Source organism: Eriocheir sinensis, chromosome 8, assembly GCF_024679095.1.
Source record: "Eriocheir sinensis breed Jianghai 21 chromosome 8, ASM2467909v1, whole genome shotgun sequence".
In the NCBI taxonomy this organism is placed as follows: Eukaryota; Metazoa; Arthropoda; class Malacostraca; order Decapoda; family Varunidae; genus Eriocheir; species Eriocheir sinensis.
The window spans coordinates 9,883,533-9,895,590 of NC_066516.1; the positions used below are offsets into that span (position 1 = coordinate 9,883,533).

The 12,058-nt window shown below is 43.8% G+C and overlaps 1 protein-coding gene across 3 annotated transcripts in view; it reads left to right on the forward strand.

Moving 5' to 3' along the window:
- Window positions 1–457: 457 nt before the first annotated feature.
- Window positions 458–12,058, forward strand: part of LOC126995486 (uncharacterized) — a 77,540-nt gene continuing 65,939 nt past the window's right edge. For all 3 annotated transcript variants that reach the window (XM_050855069.1, XM_050855067.1, XM_050855068.1), the window contains exon 1: window positions 458–1,406. The gene's annotated coding sequence lies outside the window, so the exon portion shown is untranslated. The remainder of the gene's footprint in view (window positions 1,407–12,058) is intronic.

A 12,058-nucleotide genomic window follows, 5' to 3' on the forward strand; every position in this document is an offset into this window, starting at 1 on the left:
AGGAAAGGAAACCGAGATTAAACGAAAGACTGGAAGATAGAGAAGAAGGGAAAATGAGAAGATGTAGACGAGAAGAGAGAAGAGGAAAGAAAACCGAATGGATGCCGGAAAAGGAAGACTGGAAGAGGAAAGAAAATGAAGAAAGAGAAGATGAGGAGAGAAGAGGGAAGAGGAAAGAAAAGCAGAAAAGGAAAACTGGAAGATGGAGAAGAAGAAAGAATAAGAAGAGAAGACAAGGAGAGGGAAGAGAAAGGAAAACTGGAAGACGGGGAAGAAGAAAGAATAAGAAGAGAAGAAGAGGAGAAGAAAGAGGAAAGAAAACCGAAAATGGAAGACTGGAAACTGGAAGAAGGAAAAAGAGAACAGGAGGAAGGGAGGAAATGAAGAGGAAAGAAAAACCGAAAAAGGAAAACTGGAAGACTTGAAGAAGAAGGAAGAAAGAGAAGAGGAAGAGACGAGAAGAGCATAAATATTACCAAGGGAAAGATGAAGAGTGAGGGAAAAGTTCTGTGTGGACGGGGAGGGATCGAGGGAAGGAGAGGGGGAGGGAAAACGGGAGAGTCATAGCAGCCGATCAGTGCACAACCCTCACGCCGCACACACTCGGTCGCCGGGCTCCGCGCAGGCAACACGTCACGCTCTCTCTCTCTCTCCCACACACCACCACCACCACCACCGCTACCATCGCCGTCGCCTCTGCACCACCGAAAACGAAAGTGAAAAAAAGAGAGCTAACAAAAAATAATAATAATGAAATAACGCCGCTGCTACCGCCTTCATTCCTTTTGCAGTGGAACACGCTTCTGTATTTTATTTATTTTTCGTTAACGTTGACTCCCGCATTCGATTCTGGCACTGGTCCTGGTCCTCCTCTTTAACCCCACCCTCCCCCTCCTCCTCCCGAAAAAAAGAATGTAAATGAAAATGTGAAATACGTGAAATGCGTAAAAATAAGAAAACATGCAAACACAAAAATGATTCAATGATATTACTCGTTTTCTGAAGCTTTGCCTGTTACGATGTTTTAATTAACGAAACGAACGAACGGAAAGAGAGAAAGAAAACAAAATCAGAAAATAGAAAAGAAGGAGAGCTAAAAGAAAAAAGAAGAAAGAAGCAAAGTCGCCAATCGGACAAAGAAGAAAAAAGAAAAAAAGGTGGAAATAATAATACATAATACAGTTTTTTTTTTTACCTGGTACACTGTTGGTTACACGTGACCGAGCAAGGGAAGATTCATAAGTCACTCACCGTGTTTGCGTGTGTGTGTGCTTGTATGAGTGTGCGAGTGTGCGTGAGAAGTGGCGGCGAGCAGCGCAAACGTTTCGGTGCCTGGTAAACGTTTCCGGGGAGCGAGGCGTCAGCGGCAGCGGCAAAGACAGAAAGACAGACAACCTACGATACAGGTGAGTGAATTGTGTCCCTTATACGGCTATCTATTTTTCTTACCCTGTTCTCGCTGTCAGGTATCGTTGGGCTATTCATGTCCAACTCACTGACACGCTTGCTTCATTGTTTCAAGCGTGTGGGGGCGTATAGAGAGAAATAGCCTTTGTATGTGTGTGTTTGTGTGTGTCTATAAATGGATGGGTCACGCTTCCAGTTAATACACATCCTTGTTACTCGGCTCATTCCCATATTACGCCCTCTCTGTTTATCGTTCACATCCTCTAGCAGCTAGCTCCTCTTTCATCACTTCTCCTCCTCCTCCTCATGCCCCACTAGCCTATCACGCATCCCATTCTTCTTCTCTGCTTTATTTTCCTTCTACGTACGCACTTTCAAGTATTTCTATTTTCCCTCCCATCTCACGTCTTTGCCTCACTACCCAAAATAAAACACTAAGGGCCATATCATCAGACTCTTCGTAACCAATAAGTACATCTATTTGAAAAGGCTCTCGCAGAAGTTATCGGGGTTTCCATTGGTGGTCTCGTGACCCTGGCGATAGTTTTGGAAGGGTTCTGCACCATGAACAGGAAAAACACTCATGACAAACCGAAGTATTTCCTCAGTGGCCTTGAAAAACGGTCGTAACAAGAACCTGAAACATTTGATAATACGAGGCTTATCATCTACCCATGCAGTCGAGTTGATGTGATTCTTCCAGTAAACTCATGATTCTTGGGTAACTCATGTATTTCCTTTCCCTTCTCCACCTTGCTCTATATCCTCTTGAGTCTAGTCCTTCTTCACACTCCTGTTTTCCCTTTCTTTTCTCACCAATTAGTCCACCTTTCCACTCATTTTCCCTTCCTATTCCTACCTTGCTTTACACCCCTTCCTAGTCCGGCTTCAACTGTTCACCTGGCAACCTGCTGTCACTTATGCTCCCCGACGTGTGTCCTCCCTCGTTTCATGTCGCTTCAATATGCACCGGACGAGCGCTTCAGCCACTCATCAACAGCCCGAGCAAAGGCAGGCGGGCGGGGAGGCTCACATCGGGCGTGCGGGTAATCACTGTCGTTCTCGTGTTGACGGACAGATGCGACGGAAAATCTCTCCTCGGACGGACTTTCTCACTTTTGAACCTCTTTTGCTATAAACGGGAGACGGACGAGGGAGAAAAGGTAAGTATTTGTAAAGATGTTTGCAGGTTCTTCTTCCCCACTAAGTCAAATATACAGTTTCAAAGGAGAATCTCTCAGCTTCAACTTCATTTCTTTTTTAACGGAAGACAGACCAAAGGAAAACAAAGGAATAAAAGGATATGTAAAGAAATCTGCAGGTGCTTGTTCCCACTGAGTAAGATATGACAAAAACTTAATGACCGGATTGAAGTTTGGAGGTGTCTTGACCAAGGGAAAAAAAGAAGAAATATGTATAGAGAAATTTGCAAGTTCTTCTCACTAAGTTCAAAATGGTAAAAAGGACTGACCAGACTGATTGAAGTTTAAAAGTGTCTTGATATTTCCCATTAAGAGTCGTAGTAGGAAGGAAATACTACGGTTCTGTCATCATACTAATATTGTATTTGTTAGTTGAAGAGAGATATTGTGGAAATGAAGTCACCCTCCAAAAAAGTCTATAGGTACTTATTCCCACTCTGAAGTTTTTTTCCACATTAAATTATATATGGCAAAAACGAATGACCAGACCTGAGTTTTAACATTACGCGCTTGAAAATAAGGAGAAAACAGGCTATTATTAAACTCTGGAACAATCTTCTTTCATCTGTATTTCCTCCTGCCTACAACTTGAACTCTTTCAAAAGGAGGGTATCAGGACACCTCTCCTCCCGAAATTGACCTTTCTTTCGGCCACCTCTTTTGATTCTTTTTTGGGAGCAGCGAGTAGCGGGCTTTTTTATTATTGTTTTCTCTTTTTTTTGTGCCCTTGAGCTGTCTCCTTTGTTGTAAAAAAAAAAAATGCTTTCAAGAAATATTGTTGCCATAATCTTAAGAGAGACACTATAAATATGAAGTCACTAGCCGCACCGTCCTCTTTTTCACGCTATGTCTGTCACTGGAAAATGGTGGCGGCCAAGAAGATGTAATATATTGCCTTCTGCAGGTCTCGAGAAGGAAGGCCTTGTCTCCGCAGTCCATTTTTCATCCTCGACAGCTTACGAACAGTCAGAATAAATCTTTACCAACACAACGGCTTTCTGTCTGGCGTTGCTGCGTGGATGAATGACACACATCGGGAGCGAAAGAAACTGAATAAAAATGAAAAAGAAAACTACAACTCAAAGTCACATGGTATTCTAGATCATGGCCTCACCTTTAGCTATAGTAAGGTTGTCGGCAATAACATTTACAACGCCTCCCACTGCCTCTTTTTTTATTATTATTTATGGCACGTGTATATAATAAGTCTCTCTCTCTCTCTCTCTCTCTCTCTCTCTCTCTCTCTCTGACTGACCTTTTATGGCCGTACGTGCGTCAGTGAGGATAAGAAGCGATGGACACGTGACAAGCGACGCCCACGTTGTAACTAGGGGCGATGCTAGTGTGTGTGTGTGTGTGTGTGTGTGTGTGTGTGTGTGTGTGTGTGTGTGTGTGTGTTTCCTGCTTGTCTGTCTGTCAGCCATATTATCTAAATAAATCAAACGGTCAGCAACTATATTAATATCAATAAAAACAGCGAAAACTTCTGTCGTTAAGCGTCGTAAACTTTCCATCGCAAAAAAAGATAAACACAAATTTTTCTAGACTAAATTTCCCTCGGAAGTTTGATCATATTTCCTCGGCACGTCCAGGGTTTTTCCTCTCCGACCCTCCCTCTCTCCTCCGCCCCTTTCCTTCCCTCCTCTGCCTCGGCTAGGGACGGAGGGCGCGCAGCTGACCCTCACTGACCCCGGGGCGTAGTGGTGAGGGTGGTCAGGAGGCTGCTGGAAGGGCGGCGGCACGAGTCTTGAAATTTGATGCTGCGACTGGCTGCCGATTTTCCCCTCTATCTATCTATTAATGTATTTTTTTCTCTATCTGTCTGTCTGTCTGTCTCTCTCTGTATTTTATCTTTCTTTCTTTCTCCGTCTGTCTGTCTGTCTCTCTGCCTGTCTGTCACTCTTTCATCCTTTATTTCGTACTTAATCCTTTCTCTTCCTCTTCAGTCTGTTTCTCCCACGCATCTGGTGTTGCTCAAATCACCCAATCTCAAACGTGACCTAACAGTCATTCTCTCTCTCTCTCTCTCTCTCTCTCTCTCTCTCTCTCTCTCTCTCTCTCTCTCTCTCTCTCACACACACACACACACACACACACACACACACACACACACACACACACACACACACACACACACACACACACACACACACACACACACACACACACACTTAATTTCTGCCTGATAATACACACTGACCGTAATTATTTAGTCTATGATATAAATAAATGTGTGTGTGTTTGTGTGTGTGTGTGTGTGTGTGTGTGAGAGAGAGAGAGAGAGAGAGAGAGAGAGAGAGAGAGAGAGAGAGAGAGAGAGAGAGAGAGAGAGAGAGAGAGAGAGAGAGAGAGAGAGAGAGAGAGAGAGAGAGAATGTATTGTTAGTCCCAAGAGAAGAAGGTGTAGTTTGTTTATGTGACATGCACCGGAGGAGGAGGAGGAGGAGGAGGAGGAGGAGGAGAAAGAGGAGGAGAAGGAAAATACGAATGCGGATGAAATACAGGTGAAGGGAAGGTGGAGAGGGGAAACTGGCATGATGGAGGGGAAGGGTGGAATGGAAGTGCAGGAAATGTGGAGTGGAAATGGGGGAAAAGTGGAGTGGAAATTGAGGAAGAGTGAAGTGGAGAGGATGTTCCTTGAGGTGTATGGAGGTGATAGGAAGTGGAATGGGTGGAAGAAAGAACAAAATGGGGTAGAAAGTGAGGTGAAATGTATGGGAATGAATGGGCAGACAGAGAATAAGATAGTGAGAAAGAGAAGAATAGAACGTAGCGTAAAAAAAGGAAGGAATGTAGAGTGAGAACGTAGAAAAGGAAGGGATGTGAAGGGAGGATGAAGGGAAGAAGACGTAGTATGGGAGAGAGTAAATGGAAGGTGTTGGTGAGAAGATGATGGAAACAAAGAGTGAGAAAAATCGTGCGAAAAAGAAGGAATGTGGAGTGATTGTATAGAAGAGGAAGGGATGTGAAGGGAGGATGAAGGGAAGAAGACGTAGTTTGGGAGAGAGTAAATGGAAGGTGTTGGTGAGAAGATGATGGAAACAAAGAGAAAAGTGGGAAGAATCGTGCGAAAAAGAAGGGATGTGGAGTGATTGTAAAGAAGAGGAAGGGATGTGAAGGGAAGAAGATATAGTTAAGGAAGGGAGTTACTTGAATGCATGAGTGAGAAAACGATGGTGAGAAAGAGTGAAGTGGAAGGGTAGTGCAAAAGGAAGGGACGTGGAGTTGAGTAGAAGAGGAGTGTAAGTAGAAATAGAGTCGGTAGAGGTAACAGAAATAGAGTATATAGGTATTAGGTAGAGGAGGTAGAAGGAAGGGAAGATTATGTTTTACGAAGGGAAGAGTCGTGTGTGTGTGTGTGTGTGTATGTGTGTGTGTGTCATAGGCTATGGGTCGCACACAATACGAACGCACGGATACCGGGAACAATCCACCTGGAAGCTCATGTTTCTGTCGAAAATGACTTAAGAGCCGACTTAGTGTTCTGTTATTGCTCTCTCTCTCTCTCTCTCTCTCTCTCTCTCTCTCTCTCTCTCTCGTGAACTCTTCCCTGTCATTCTTCCCACGTGATGCTCTCTGGTCCATACCTTCACTATCATGACCTCTCTCTCTCTCTCTCTCTCTCTCTCTCTCAGACCAAAACATGCAAAAGACTAGCTAATAGCATTTCAGCTTGGTATGGTAAATGAGAGGTGCCCTTTAACATAGGCAAAGGTCAGATTCTCCAAGTGGGAACCCAATATAGGAAATTCGATTAAGAAATGTGAGGTGTGAAACTCGAACATGCGTTCCGGCAGCGAATAAAGGGAACGGAAGGTTGAACTTAGCTGACTGAAACGTGTCAGTCAAGATTGAAGATGTAACACTTCAACAGTACAATAGACTTTACTTTATAAGATTACACGGTACGGTTTCAAGTCTTCCCACCATGCGAAGAACATTGCTAAATTAGGTGTTCAAGCCAGGGTAACTAAGATGATCTCTTCCTTAAGCAACAAATCCTGCGAAAAAACTGTTGTCTCGATAAGTTTTCCCTGGATTATTTTAGAATATTTAATAAGATCATGATGTGGATGAAACCAGATGATTTAAGATTGCTGGCACATCACGAACGAGAAGTAATGACGTTAAACCTGTGTAAACATATAAATTCAGACTTCACAAAATTCATCACCATCGCCGTTGTCTGAGAACAGAGAAAACTCCCTCCTTCGGTGGTTCAGTGCAACACGACTGATTAAATAAACTCGACCGTCACTTTCTTCACCATTTGACCATTGGGACTCTAGGGTCTGAACTTCTATGTAAATCTTCCTAAATCTCTCCTCTACTATTCCCATACTCCGGACCCCATCCCTTGTTTGACTGTCTGCCTGTCTGTTGGTTTGCACGGGGCGGCATGTCAAGGTTTCTCTAGCATTTCGTTCAGAGTCCTCTGGGATTGCAGCTCGACAGACACAATTAACTCCGTTTTAATTTAATAGTTACTCAGTGTTACTGAGAGGCGCCCCGTGACCCGAGGTACTTAGAGAGGAAAACAGTTTATAATGAGAACGAGAAAAACATATTTCAGAGGACTTTTAAAATCACGTTTTTGTCATAATTACCATTTCCGTTGAGGCTCCCACGCAAAATCTTTCCTCCACACCTGCGTACACGTTACACTGGAGCTTCAAGCGGAGACGAGGAGGAGAGGCAAGGGCGGGGGGTGGGTGGAGTGGTGGTGCTTGCAGAGAAATGACACACACACACACACACACACACACACACACACACACACAATCAAACAGAACACTTGTGGCTGTACTTACATTGGCGTAGGCGTAGCAAACACGGGCTGGATACTCCTGAAGAGGGAATCACTGATCACAACTATTTCACGAGTGCGATGACACGGAGTGCTGACGGATGGACTGACTGATTGACTGACTGACTTGTGAAGTGACGGACTGACTGAGTGGTGAAGTGATGGAGTTAGTGGCGCCCGTGCTGTATACCCCCTCCTCGTCCCTCCAGGCGAGCGATGGAGCCTGTCGAGGAAAAAAAGAAACAAATGAAAATCGATGGTCGTGGCGTTGCTCGTCCGGTGATTCGAAACTTTGAGGCTTCACTGCTTCGAAAATGTGTGTGTGTGTGTGTGTGTGTGTGTGTGTGTGTGTGTGTGTGTGTGTGTGTGTGTGTGTGTGTGTGTGAGAGAGAGAGAGAGAGAGTATACACACATCATCGCTACCACGACATCGAAAATTACTACTATTGAGCCTCACTTAATTTATCTTATTTCCTTCCTCTTCCTCCTCTTCCTCCTCCTCCTAGTCCTCTTACTCCTACTCCTCCTCCTGCTCCCTCATCATTATCAAAGTCTCTCCTTCCTCACCTTCCCCCCTCCTCCTCCTTCCTGCCTCATCTCTACCTCCTCCTCCTCCTCAACTTCCTCTTGTTCCAACTTCTCCCTCTTCTAGCTCTTCCTTTTTTTTCCTACTCCTCTTCCTCTTAATAATTTTTCCTCTCCCTTCTCCTCCTGTTTCTCCTACTCTTTTTTTTTCTCCCCCTCCTCCCACTACTCCTTCTCTTTATCTTCCCTTCCTCCAATGCTTCCACCCCTTCCCTCGTTTCTCTCTATTTCCTTCCTTCGTCCTCTTTTTTTTTTTTTTTTTTTTTACTCTTTCTGTCTCAAACCTCCGCCTACAGCTACCACCACGACCATCACAAACACACCACACTATCACCACCACCACCACTGTCACCACAAACACACCTCATCTTCACCACCAGTCACCACACACAGTTCACACCACCACCATCACCACAGTCACCACCAACATACACACCCCACCTCATCTCCATAACGCATCCTCGTCCCTATTACCCGCTCATCCTCCGCGTCATCTGTCTTTAAATAAAACATAAAACGAAAGCAAATAAATACAGCTTCAAACGCCGTCTTTTGTATGAGCCCCGTAAGTGTGGCTGGGCGCGGGCAGAACAAAGTTGGTGCTGGTAACCTGGATCTGCATTCAACACTGGCGGGTTAATCAAGCCAGCGCGTAATACCTCAGCGTAATGGACCCCGCTGACTTATTTGAACATTTGCACATTTGCTCTTTGATGCTGAAGTATTGGAGGGATGGAAGGATAGGGACGGATGGATGGATGGATGGGCGTGTGTAAATCTACCTATCTACGTATCTTTCTGCCTATCTATCTATCTGTCTGTCTATAACACACACACGCGCACATTTGGAAGATCGTATGCTGGTTTGGTTTTCTTATACTTAATGAAATAATGAAATGCCTGGTTGATGCTCTAAAAGATAATGTAGTTCCATGGCCAGATCATCGCGGGTTCTTGCTTTGGGTGTTTACTGAATCTGGTGTCCATTTCCATTGTCACGGTGCGATACTTTGAAAAGGTCGCCGAACGTATTACGAGTAGATAAAAAGTTACTCAAATGAATGAAGTGAAAAATAGTCATTGCATTAGATAAATATAACGCTAAACAAAGACATCACGTGAAATAAAAAAAAAAAGTATAATCTTTGCTCGGGGGGAACGTCGGGAGTGTAGGTGGCAAGTGAGTGAGGCGACGCATCCTCCGGGCATGTGCTCCTCGTTAGTTATTTAGTTTGACTGGAATATATATATTTTTTGGTGGGAGTGAGATTCCATGTCACGTGAAGGAAACATTTCTCAGGATACTCTTTCGGCTCGGCCCCGGGGACAGACAGCACGGACGGCGGGCTGACGGACTGGATGACGAGGGTTAGAGGTTAGTAATTTATTTCACCTTTCCCACCCGCCGTTATGAACCCGAGGTGTTAATACCACCTCCCCCCGCGCCCCGCCGCCTCCACTCTGATCCTCTCTGAGTTATAAGTGCGATGACCCGAGTCCCGCATTTGGCAGGACTGCTGGCTATTAACTAATATGCTCTGCCGGGATGAGCCGCGTGATGCAACACTCCCTCATAAATAGCGCCGCGCCGCCACCACCCGGTGGACGGACAGACGGGCGGATCGCTGCTGCCGGGCCCCCACCGCCTGCATATGGATGAGTCTGGTTTTGAATGGTAACACCTTTCCATTCAGAGCTGAATGGAAATACCTTTTCCATCCAAAAGCTTAGAGTGATCTGCTTAAAAGCATACTCCACAGTAAGAATATATATATATATATAAAAAGGGTTATTATTTGCATTATTCGTGAGAGCGAAGATAATATGATATGTTAATCGTCTTGTATAAATGCATACATGTTTAAATGTAACTATGAGAAGAAGAAAGGCTAAAAAAGAAGTATATCTGAAAAAGCTGGGAAGCAACGATGGAAAGTAGATGGAAGTAAAAAGAGAAAGTCAGAAATAAAAAATAAATACAAAAAGGTAGAAAGTAAAAACGTAACAAAAAAATAAATTGATTCAGAAAGGAAAAAAAAAGAAAAGAAGAAAATGTAAGAAAGAGGGAAAGTAAAGAAAGAGGGAGTAAAGGAGCAAGAACGTTTGAATGAAGGAAAAAAATTAATGGAAGAAGACAGAAGAAAAAAAAAAGAAAACAACAGAAGACAAAAACTAAAATCACAGAACAAAATGAAAGAAAAACAACAACAACGAAAAGAACAGAACTCCCACCAAGTAACATTAAGCTTTACATACTACACGGAAGACATAATGAGTGTGAGTATGTGGGTGGGTGGGTGGGTGGGGGGGTCCGTGAGAGATCCGGGAGGTGGGAGGGATACAAAGGGAGGGGGCATAAGGGGAAGGAAGAAAGGACGGGATCAGAAGGAGACGGTGAAGAGGGAAGGGGGGGGGGGGAGGGGAAGCGAGGCAAAGCAGCTGAGCGTGAAATAAATAAGGCCGGATGCATTACAGTAACTCACACGCCTAATTAAATATCTAGCGACGGCAAACAGCGAGGAGGCGAAAAATGCGGCTGTTCCTTGCGCGTATGTACCAGCTGATGGCGAACACGGAAACGATAGTATTGAAAAGGAGGAGGAGGAGGAGGAGGCGGAGGAGGAGGACGCGAAGGAGGAGGGCCAGGGAAAAACATTGCCAAAAATAATGTTACCCGAAAGTGAGATTCATATAAATAGAAAGTTACATTAAAAAGCTCGAACGAATATAAGTGTTTATGTCTCCGTGTGTTTGTGTGTATTTGTGTGTGTGTGTGTGTGTGTGTGTGTGTGTGTGTGTGTGTGTGTGTGTGTGTGTGTGTGTGTGTGTGTGTGTGTGTGTGTGTGTGTGTTGAATAAAAGTTATTGAGAGAGAGAGAGAGAGAGAGAGAATTACTTCAGCAATTAACCAGTCGCACACAACATTAACACTAGACCCTTTACTTCCTCTCTCTCTCTCTCTCTCTCTCTCTCTCTCTCTCTTTCGTAATCGAACTTCCTAAGTTGGAACAAAAAATAAGAAGTTCGATTACGAAATACGCGGCGTTAAACTCACAAGCGTTCAATGCGTTAAGGACCTGGGGATTAAAATCGCGTCAAACCTCAAATTCTCACATCAATGCATCGATGCAGCAAATAAAGCGAACAGAATGTTGGGCTTCATTAAAAGAAACTTTTTATTCAAAAATAAAGATGTAATACTTCCGCTCTACAATAGTTTAGTCAGACCCCACTTGGAATATGCGGTACAGTTTTGGTCTCCCCACCATGCAAAGGACATTGCTAAACTAGAAGGTGTTCAGCGTCGAGCAACAAAAATGATCCCTTCCTTGCGCAACAAATCCTACGAAGAAAGGCTTTTCACCCTTAACATGTTCTCTCTTGAGAAACGTCGCCTCCGAGGAAAACTGATCGAATGTTTTAAAATACTTAATGGTTTCACGAATGTAGACAGAACAAAATTGTTTATGATCGATGACACTTTGAGAACGAGGAACAATGGCACAAAACTCAAATGTTGACAAGTAAATTCAGACTGCACCAAATTTTTCTTCACCAACGTTGTAGTGCGAGAATGGAATAAGCTCCCACCATCAGTGGTCCAGTGTAACACGATTGACTCCTTTAAAAACAAGCTCGACCGTCACTTCCTTGAACTTAATATTAACTAGAGTAGAAAAGCGTCGTTTTGGAGCCATCTGATTAATGTAAAATTACTTAGGTTTAAGGACAGACCACCTAGTCTGGACCATGGGGTCTGTGTGGTCCGATTTTCTATGTAAATCTATGTAATCTCTCTCTCTCTCTCTCTCTCTCTCTCATCTTTTATTTCAATTTCTCGATTATGCTCTTTCTTTCCCATTTTCTATGAGTCGCCGCCTTTATTCCGTTTTCTTTCTAACCCTGAACTCTTCTTTTCCATGAGTTTTATTTCCCTTTCCTTTCTCCTTGACTGCAGTATATCCTAGTTTTGTCGGGCAATATATTTACAATCTTAGTCCATTTGCTCTTCTTTCAACTTTCTAACCTTTTATTTTCAGGTTGATTTGTTATATTCTT